Source organism: Fundulus heteroclitus, chromosome 13 (assembly GCF_011125445.2).
Source record: "Fundulus heteroclitus isolate FHET01 chromosome 13, MU-UCD_Fhet_4.1, whole genome shotgun sequence".
NCBI classification, from domain to species: Eukaryota; Metazoa; Chordata; class Actinopteri; order Cyprinodontiformes; family Fundulidae; genus Fundulus; species Fundulus heteroclitus.
In genome coordinates, this window is record NC_046373.1 from 19,841,815 (window position 1) to 19,853,177 (window position 11,363).

Sequence of the window (11,363 nt, forward strand, 5' to 3'; positions counted from 1 at the left end):
CTGTCTTCTGCTGCTTATCAATGATCACAATGTCTGGTTACTTGGGCTTTACCGTTTTGTCTGTTTGTATCTGGAGGTCCCACAGGATTTTAGCTCCGTCATTCTCCACCACCTTGGGATGTGACTCCCATTTTCACCTGGGAGTCTCCAGTTGGTGTTCTGAACAGATGTTTCTGTACAACATACCAGCCACTTGGTTATGGTGTTCCATGTATTCCTTCCCTGCTGCTGGATGTTTTTCTGGAGCCTCTTTGCACGGCTTGCACCTGGAGTCTCCACCTTGTATGGTAGATCTGGGCCTCTATTGCTCTGGTGCTGAAGACCTGCTCCTGTGCTGCCATGATCAGAGCTTTAGTGCTGTCCTTCAGTCCAGCCCTCTCTAGCCATTGGTTGGATTTGGTCATATCAGCCACTTCAGCTATCTGTCTGGTGCTACATCCCATACAAGGGTTTTTCCTCCCATGATGGTTCTAGTGCCTTCTCTTCCAGCTTCCATTGTCTGAAACATTCACTGAGCGCTTCATCCCTTGGTGCCATCTTCCTGATATATTCTTGGAGCTAGGATGTTTCATCTTCAATGGTGGCTCTGATGCTCACTAGGTCTCTGCCTACTACTTTGCACTTAGTGTATAGCTTAGTTTATATATATATATATATATATATATATATATATATATATATATATATATATATATATATATATATAGTTGTGTAAAGCAGGAGGCCTTGGAACAAAAGGACCATCCACAATGAAGAGGCAGGAAGTAAGATATGGCCGCAAAATTGTTCATATTTTCACAAGGAATGGATTTTAATTAAAATACACAATTAAAAATAATTTCTAACTTTTTGCTTATAACAGAAACATAGTATGAAATAGTTAGTCCTCGTTTACTTTCATAAGCTAACTTTTTTCTCAGCTGGGATACGCATTATTTGTTCATCTTTTGTTTAATATGTGTAAAGCAAGGTTATTTTTTGGTGTTTACTTGTAATCAAGTCACTTTCATTTTTCCACTGATCAATATAAAAATTGTTAGATATTATTACATTTAATGGGTTTTCCCAAATTTTGCACGTGACTGTTTAGTTCTAGATCTGCTGTTTGGACACCCAAAAAAGCTCCAAAGCGAAGTGGACAGGAGACCTTCTGCTCAGGAGTCTGAACGACTTTGGCTAACTCCTTTCTATGCAAAGGAGCTGCAGCTCCTCTCTGAGCTCCTCACCTTATGTCTAAGTCAAAACACAGCCTGGAAATCTTGATTTTTATGTATGTTGGAGTTTTTTTTTTTTTTTTTTGTAAGTTCGAAAAGGATGTTAAAATGGGGTTGGAATTACTTTTAGGTCATGGCTAACAAACGAAACTGAAGAACATAAAAGTTCTATCACTTTACAATATGGAACAGTGGTGTTTCCTGAGCTTGGAGATGTCTGAATTTGGTAAAAGTGTAAAAATTAAAGCTGTGGCCCAACAAATGTGTCAATCTCAATAACCACTAGTACAATGTTCAACCTCATCTAAAGAAGGTATCCCAGCTAAGGTGCTAAATATATAAAAAAAAGTAATGTGTTATTGATGTGAACTGTATGGCAGCCTTTCTGTCAAGTCAACACGTTTTTCAGGTGAGGCCATAGTAATGCCTTTGCAGCAGCCAAAGAAAAAACAATCCTTGCACAGATCATAAATGAGGCGAAAGGGGTGACTCATAGTTCAGACCTTTAAAAAAATAATTAGATGGATGGATTGTACTTTGACCTCCAAAGCAAAAATGCTTTGCAGCCTTCTGTGTTGCCACTTAATTAAAACCTCCTCCAGCCACGGACCTTTTCACACTGGTGAGTCACTGATGTAGGCAATCACCACAAACAAAGGGGGATGCAGGGGTGTCTGAATCTGTTTAGTTCAGTGGAGAAGGAACAACCTCTGCATTGTTGCATCAATAATGGCTTGTCACTCACTTTCTGTTTGGATTTGTCAAAAGGGCAAATGTTGCAGAAGAAATAATGATGCAACATGGAATCAAATTCTGAAAGAACAGAAAATGGTGGATTTTTTTTTATTCAAACTTCTTGTTTAAAATTGTGCAACGGCATTTTTTTGATATATATTTTTTGCATTTATTAAAACCAGAAAGTAATATTTCACTTCTTAAACATTTGAATAATGTATGATTTTATCCGCTTACAAAACATTCAGAATTTTTTTTTTCATGATAATGCTGTTTTATGGGTCTGTTTTCACTCCCCCATCCCTTCGTGTGAACGGTAAATGGACTGCACTTAAAGGTGCTTTTCAGTCGTACCACACAAAACGCTTTTATGCTACATCTGCACGTTCACACGTTAATAGACTCAGTCACAGGTTGGCAACGTGAAGCAGCTCGGTGTCTTGCTGAAGGACACTGACCCATGGCAAAAAGCAGAACCAAACCTTCGACCCACTTTCCCCGCAGACCTATGGGCTCTCGCTGATCTCCTTAAAGGGGTGGAGAAGCACTTGCTGAGTTCATTCTCTCACACACTGTTAATCTGTCCTTAAAGACACATTGCCCTAATCAGAGGTCTGTAACCTTTACCATCCAAACAGCCCTCTCCCCAGCTTAATAAAATTTGCTCAGAGACGCACGTTACATGACCTTTTGAAAGACGATTACCTTAAAGTTTTTGATAAATACCCACTATAGGAAACCTGTTGATGTTTTAAGAACCACCTTTTGTTTTTAAAAGTTTCTAAATAAAGAAAACCAAATTGTAGCAAGAAAGGATGGATACGTTTTCTTCTGTGGGATGTTTATATATGTTAAAAATATTTTTAAAAAAAGCACAGTTTTCAACCTTTTGACAGGAAAAATAGATTAAAACTATTGTGAGAAATACAGGAGAACCCGACATTCGGCCAGACAGAGTTTAGTTCTTAAAAGGTTAATTGAAAAATAACAGAACCGAACTTGACCAGATGAGGACAGAACTAGACAGACCAGGAATGACAGGCAGTGACACGCCTGACGCAGTGATGGAAACGGAGGCTAACCAGAGCATGCGACGCAGAACGAGGGACCACCAGAAACGGGCAGATCAGGTGACTGAAACTGGAAAATAAGGCAGATTTGTGCAGCACACAGACGGCGTACAAAAGCACGGGCCGAACACAACAGGGCAGAGCAATCCAGCTGGCTGGACACACAGAAACTGGTAGAGGCACGGTGACCGTACACATGAAGCAAGACAAGAGCGTTCTGGCATGGAGTGGATGACATAGGTAGGTATATATAGGCAGGTGAACAGGTGAGCAGAGTTGACTGTAATTAGTGTCAGCAGGTGGAGCTGATCTGAGGTGATTGACTGGAGACTGGTGACTGAGGAGTGGACACAGCTGATTGGGTGGTGACAGATGGCTTTTGGCTGAGGGAAGTGGAAACTAATTAGTCCAGAAAAGTCCAAAACAAATAACCAAAATTCTGAATCATGACAAAAACTATATTACTAGTACACTCTAAAAAATAATGTAATGGGTTTACTTAAAAAGGTATGTTTACTTTTTGCATAGATCTTTTTAAGTTGTCCCAACTTCATTGTTTATTGAGTAATCGCTACTAGTCCAGCATAACAACACCAACTTAAATAGCCACATAAATACAAAGCTATCTCAAGTTGAATCTACTTGTTTTTTTTGTATACATTACTGAATTGTCACATTGATTGTATGTGATTTATGTTCATGGCACAACAAAAAATTAAGTACAATGACCATGTGTTTTTTAATCAATATTCCTTAAAATTTTGTTATCTCATCATTCTTTTTTATGTTGTTGTAAATGTATACGTAAACATTTTTTACTCAAAAATGTCCATGCAAAAAGTAAACATATTAATTATAGTATATGCAACTAATTTTGCTCAAGTTGGGGGAAATAATAAACAAGAACCATATTTCACAATTAAAACAGTTTATTTTATGAACATTTTGTACAAATTAAGTGCAAATATCTTATTAACAGCACCTTCAAAAACCTGCCATTGATAATTCTCTCATTTCGGAGCTTTTTAACATTCATTTCCATTTTTTAATGATCTTTCTGTTGCAATTTTGGTCAATATTTTATGTGTTGGTGTGTATTTCTTTGCTGTATGTGTAGTGTGTATGTAGTGTGTCACAGTAAGCAGTGTGTGCAGTATGTACAGTATGTTATGTGTGTATTTAGATCTTCATCACCCGACTATCAAGATCTCCAGTTTGGCTCTCAGGATCCTGAAAGCAAGAATATCAGAAACAAATATCAGTATCAGGATATCATTGAGCTGGCATACTCAATTCTCTACATAATTATTAACATAAAATGTCCTGTGATGTCCTGTTATCTATTGACTGCCAGTCAGAATTTCTGCGATGTAACCTATATGTACAAACAATGTCCTGTTGATGGTGCCCACCACCACAGCCGTGAATAACAGATTCTGGTTTTGCACTTGTTCCTTGTTTTAACATGGTGAAAGGCAAATGTATGGAAGAGTATTAGGGCCACTGGAAGACAAAATTCTGACATTTTTCTGTAATTAATTAAAACATGGAAGTACTCTCAATTTTTATATTTCTAGTGGCTGTAATACTTTTCTGTACAAATGTTGCAAAAGTTCCCTGGAAACATGAATATTTTTTATTAAGGACGTGCAAAGAAAAGTTAGGTACTAAAAGTTACTTTATCCCTTTTGATCACTTATGCTGAACAAGCAGCAGCAAAAAGAAACAAGGACAGGATAGGTAGAGACAGATACTGGTGAGAGATTCACAAAGACAGTTTGAAAGGAAAGTTCCATTTTGCTTTAACTTCAAGGTGTTGAAAGGGGATTCACTTTCACCTACCACATATTCAAAAAGACTGTCCTCATTTTCCCCAAGGTAGACCACTAAGCAGCGAATGGCAACCTCTCTGCGAGTTTCAACTGTGTTGATCTGATGGAGAATTCAAAGAAAAAAAGGTCAAGCAGGTGCTTTTTAAGTATTTTTTACAAGAGTTAGTTTTTATTATCTCCTATTGTAAATACCATATCAAGCACCTTCAGAAGTTCCATGATTTTCTGGATCTTATATTTGGCAGCCCCTCCTCTTGTCATCACCAATGGCATCAATCTGGGTATACAATGGTCCAGAGGCGAAAGTACCATAAATGTTCGTTTTGAAATCGCAATTTTCAAAAACACAGATGATAGTTTCATGTTTTTTTAAATGACGGCCAATATGCTTAAAGTACTCCCTCTCTGTGTTGATGGAGCTTAGGGTACAACATGGACATTTAAAAGACAAGACATCATTCACATTTGCTGTTTGATAAGATGCATGACTTCTTGTCATGTGTGATTTAAGGCTGGCCCATGTTTTGAAAGAACAATAGCATTCCCAATAGAGACAAGGCAGAAATTGCCCACAATGCACATGTCGTAGCCTGTAGTGTTTTAATAGCTCAGTCTTTCTGGGAGTTTCATATTTACACATTTTACAGCACCAGTTCATTGTGAACAGGAATCGGTGAAAACGTTCTAAATACTGCTAAACAATAAACCAGTAAAAATAAATCAATCTACAATCAATAGCAGTAGCTAGCGAGCTACTGAAATGGCTACCGGAAGGCTTACCCGGGCAACCACGTAGTCGGTTAATGGTCCTCCAGCAATAATTCTGATCCCGACAGAGAACTTGTCAGATGTTCCAAAGCACAAAAGATGAAATTCCAAAGCAGATAGTAGCTCTGTGCAAAGAAGACATGAGTGCGTCGACTTTCCAAAAAGGCTGCACATGGAGTCTCGTCTGCTGCTTGAGTGGCCTCACCCAGGTTTAAAAATATTATTTGAGCTGAAACAACTTAAAATTTGAGACAAGTTGAGCTGTTGCATTGTCATGCATTCAAATTACACAGGAAAATGAGTATGGCTATTTTCATATTTTTCAAGTTGGTTTACCTAGATTAATCAAGCTGGTTACTTAGTTTAACAAATAAATGCTGCAAACTTAAATGTTTATATTAAAATTGTGTATTTATTTAAGCTGAATTTACTACCCCCATGCTTGATTTTTTAGAGTGTACTTTCAGTGTCAGTTTGTTGAGGAAATTTAATGCAGTTGTTCCGTTAAAAAAACAACAACATAAAAACTGCTACGACCTGCTCTTGTTATTGTATGTATATCTAAAAACATTTGTTCATTATAATTTTTATCCAAATTTATCAAGAGCCATCGTTGGAGTTCCAAAGAGCCTTGCTCCAGAGAGGGCTTTTACTCCAGCTGCTGGTTTGTCATCAGCAGCTATCATAGTCAGGTTCCCCTTGTTGTTATCCTTATAAGACATTGCTGGATACTTTTTCTCTATTGCTCTGTGCCCTAGTGTCAGAGACATAGAATTTACCTCATCTTCCCACTGGAGCACCCTATTTCGCACCATCTCTTCGACAATTTCCTGATCAACTTACCTGAAACTTCTTCAAGCTACTCAAGGGCTCATGCCAGGTGAGATTTTGCTTACCTTCACCTTTCCTCACTCATGCTTTAAATCACTTGCAGATTAGTGTTAAGTACTAGATGAAATCTTACCATCGTACGCCCAATTCGCAATCCACTACTCACAAACTCAGCCACCCCTCATTCCAGGCTTTTCAGAGGCTATGGACAGACACTACAAAGGTTCGCTAACCTCTGGTCTGTATCCTGATTTTAGTGGTTTCAGCAGAAGGCTGGTTAGCAGATGGCCGTAGTGTTGAAATGTTGCAGTTTAGAAAGCTATTAAAGTATCAGTCCATTAAAACTATGAGACATTTGTACACAATTTTGATCTGCTTCATGACTTCATTTGAGTTCATTTGATTCTCTCAATTTTAAAACCTTAATTTAAAAAAAATTCCTTATATTAATTCCTGTTTTGTACATCATTCATTATAGAACATGGCATTACAGTCTATCGCTGTAACACACACACACACACACACACACACACACACACACACACATTATATATATATATATATATATATATATATATATATATATATATATATATATATATATATATATATATATATATATATATATATATACCAGAGGTCACAAACCTTTTTGAAACTTAGAGCTACTTCATTGATATTGTGTCATTTGTAGGGCTACCGGTACTGACCTCAAGGTTCACCTTAACTTTATGTAAAATGAACACATTTTTCATGCTTAGTTATTGATATTGTATTTTTAAATCTATATAAATGCAATTGTGAATAAACAGGAATAGTACTGAAATAACATGAGGTTTTACATGCAGATCACTGGTGAATTGAGCTTTTTTAGAACAGGCCCGTGGGCACCACATGCGGTACCCAGGGGCTACTTGGTGCCCATGGGGACCAGGTTGGTGACCCCTGATATGCACTTTTTCTTAATACACATTCTTTCACATTCTCCTCTCTGCTGAAAGAAATTCCATTAAAAATAATTGCATGCCCTACAGGTAACCTCCATAAAGTGGCAAACCTAAGCGTCAGACTGTAGGTCAGGGGTATTTCTCTAAGGCATCTGAGAGCACGCTGACATTTTCCTGGAAGCAATAATTTGAAATAAAAAGGTTCAGAAAGAGTGCTTGGCTAAAATTTGGAAAATGCAGTCTGTGCAGATCTTGAAATGTTAGATGTGATTGTAGCTATCCAAACTAAATGAACCTTTATTTCAACCTTTATTTCAACCCTTCCTTTGCTGGTGTTTTGAATAGTTACACTTTATCCGAAACAAAAATAATCTCTTGAAGTCTCCTTGACCAATCAAAGTCTCGTACATTTATATTCACCCTGAACATTCACACATACTCATTCAACCCGCTGTTCTGCCACGATAGACTTAGTTTGCCTAAGAATAACTATTAATAAGTACCAAAGGCAATTATTGATGAATTGCCAAATAACCAAGTTGGGACACCATCTGATTATCAGGAAATAACGCAGCTTTCAGTCTCTGTCAGATATTGTTTTATGAATACCTGCCTGGTGTCGTGTGTGTTATAGAGAAGTAGATGGAGAGAATTTGCGTGCAGTACTTGCTGGCAAACAGCAAGTACTGCACGCATAATAAATGCAAACAATTTCTGTCCAAAATACAAGAACAAAATACTTCAGCTTCAAATGGAAATGCTTTACTTGGCTGGACAAATTCAACTAAACCTAATACCTAACTTACTAAGAATTCAACTAAACCTAATAACAATAACAATAAACCTAAGTAAAAATCTAAAGAACAAGGAAAACTAATAAACTGCGGAAATAACTCAGAGATGGAGGAAATAAGAATAAAGCTGAAACCAATAACTGTTAAATCAATCCAGTGATATCACGGTTTAGCTTGAATAATTGTGTTTCAAGAACCCAGGTTTTGAGGACTTGGGTAAAATGGTAAATGGCTAGTACAGTGCTTTAAGTAGTCTTGACGACCTCCAAAGCACTTTACACTACAGTCAGTCATTCACATATTCACACCCTGATGGTAGTGAGCTATGTTAGTAGCCACAGCTGCCCTGGGGCAGACTGACAGAGGTGAGGCTGTCATACACCAGCACCACCAGGCCCTCTGACCACCACCAGCAGGCAATGCGGGTGAAGTGTCTTGCCCAAAGACACAACGACAGAGACAGTCTGTTTGAACCAGTGACCTGTCAATTGCAGGACAAACTCCCTAACCTCTGTGCCACCGTCACCCCAATTGGGATTAAGATTAAATTAGTTATATATTAGTTTTCAACGCAAAGCCAAAAGGAAGATAAAAAAAAACATTTTTATAAAAATAATGTTTCAACCCCCCCCCCCACGACTATATATATATATATATATATATATATATATATATATATATAATGAACAAAATTGTTAGTGTCGTTCAGTTAATCAAAAAAGATCCCACAATGGTCACTGAAATAACTTGAAACTGACAAAAGTAATTATGAATGAAATCATACTGAAAATTAAAAATTAAAAATTTGATCAAAGCTTTCTACTTCTCTTCTGTGATCGATGTTTAGTGTGGTACACACCCTGTTAACCACACAGCTCAGTTATTATTTGGAAACCTTTAAATAGGCAGACTGACTGGTTACAAATTTGACGACATCTATACTGCTAATTAGAGGACACACCTCAGTGAAACAGGCCTGTTTCATTATTATTATTATTTTTATTCTTCAGTTGAACCACAACTCAAAAGCAATCTGTGATTTTCATTGGTTGATTATCAGTAAATTTTGATTTTGCATTACTTTTCGTCAGACTCAAGTGATTTCATTGACAATTGTGGTATTTTCTTTGAATAACAGAGGGGTACCAATGTACCTATATAACAAAAAAAATCAAAAACTGTTCTTTTTTCTGCAATGATGGGGAAAGTTATGTAAAAAAAATATGGCTAATGCTCAATTTCAAGCATTTCCTCTTTTAAAACCCCACAACAGTGGGTAGCAGGTCAATACGTGTCTCTTATCCAGTATAACCCACTGCTAGATTGAGTGAGAGTGTGACAAACATCCTTTATGCAGCACAGTAATAAATGGATACCCAGAGAGCAGGAAGTGAAAAATAGATATACTTAACACTGAGCCATTAAATGAAAAAAATAAAATAATGCACAGCATGGATGTACTGCAGTGTCCTTCCCTCTGGTAATGTGTCTGACAGCTGGTGCCATGTCTACTGCGTTTTAATGGTGAAACAAGCATGATGCCGGTTAGAGAGACGTTTACAAGGCAGGAACCACTCATCTATTTATCTGAGCAAACAGGCTCCGTGCAGGAAGTGATTAACTGAAATTATAAAAAAAATTCAGAAATGTCTCCAAAAAAGTCACAATTTCCAAATAATAGGAAAACAAACAGCATCCTTAAATATTGTGAAGAAGAGTTACAAATTTCCGGCCAGACTATGTAACTAGTCCACTTCCTTTGTTGTGTAAATTAATTGTGAGAGTTTTGTCTTCCTAATTTCACACTCATGTCCGGTTAACATTTTAATAAGCCATAACACACAAGTAGCGGCATGCCGCGACCATTTGACCAAGATGAATTAAATGCTCTCCACTAATCAGTAATTAAAAACTCAAAGGCTATGTGCCCCAGTGACCCGCAAAGATTCTGACGTTTTGCAATCAGACATCAGCTTCTATTAATCATCTTTAAACTAAAATGTTAATGTTCTATTCTCTCTTTTTCAATTTTAATAAATCATTGATATTCTTCAGCACACCTTATTTTTATTATATTGCTAACGTCACCTGGGATAGAAAATAAATAACATAAATATTTTATAACATCTATACAATGTGTGTAGGTTTGTATTTTTTTTAAGTGATGTAAAAGACAAAAGAGCAGAAAATGCATCAGTTAAGGTCAATGTCTGGATGATTAAATAATAACTGAGCAAAAATTACATCCGCTGGAGACGAGGCCAAGAGGACAACCACTTTTGCACAAGAACACAAAGGTCTATCTCACATTTGCCAAATGATATTGATGATACTCAAGACTTTTGAGAAAATATTCTGCTGACCAATGAGAAAAAAGTGGAACATTATGAACGATGTCCATCCTCTAACAGCTATATGTCAAACTAACACGATATCTCTGAGAAAGCATATTCGTACCAGCAGTCAACCATTGAAATGTAAAAGACTATTTGCAATCCCGGTTTCTAAAACGGCTTGATGACGATTGGGCTGTGTAACCATTTTCTTTGTTTAGGGGGCAATCGAGTGTTTCACTTAGGGCCAGGTTGATTTGAACAGGACTCTTATTCCTCATTATGTATTCCCTTAAAGTGTTTGAAAACTTATTTTGTATTTGCTGTGGTTAGCCGATACAAAAATCCTGTAATGATCGTAAACATGGCAGTGTAAAATAAGAAAGAACAGAATTCACAGACACCCACATATCGATACATTTATCATTATGTTTATATGTCTCAAATGGTAACACAGAGCACAATCCTTTTATCTATCTATCTATCTATCTATCTATCTATCTATCTATCTATCTATCTATCTATCTATCTATCTATCTATCTATCTATCTATCTATCTGTCTGTCTGTCTGTCTGTCTGTCTGTCTGTCTGTCTGTCTGTCTGTCTGTCTGTCTGTCTGTCTGTCTGTCTATCTATCTATCTATCTATCTATCTATCTGTCTGTGTGTTTGTGTGTGCGCAGAGAAAGACAGAGAAAGAGAAGAGAGAGCAAGGTGTTGTAATAAACAATTTTCACCAGTAGATGACAGTAATAAACAAAAGTGATCTCTAGAAAAGTGTGACAGTAATAATAATAATAATAATAATAATAATAATAATAATAATAATAATAATAATA

General features: G+C 36.8%; 1 long non-coding RNA gene across 2 annotated transcripts; it reads right to left on the reverse strand.

Annotated features, from left to right (window-relative positions):
- Positions 1–3,797: 3,797 nt before the first annotated feature.
- LOC118565537 lies at positions 3,798–6,077 on the reverse strand. Of its 2 annotated transcripts, XR_004932428.1 has the most exons (4): positions 5,632–6,077; positions 5,056–5,128; positions 4,862–4,951; positions 3,798–4,249 (listed from the first exon to the last, which is right to left on the reverse strand). It is a non-coding gene; the product is annotated as an uncharacterized LOC118565537 (long non-coding RNA). The 2 variants fall into 2 exon arrangements; XR_004932427.1 differs by having other exon boundaries at positions 5,056–6,077.
- Between the last annotated feature and the right edge of the window lie 5,286 nt (positions 6,078–11,363).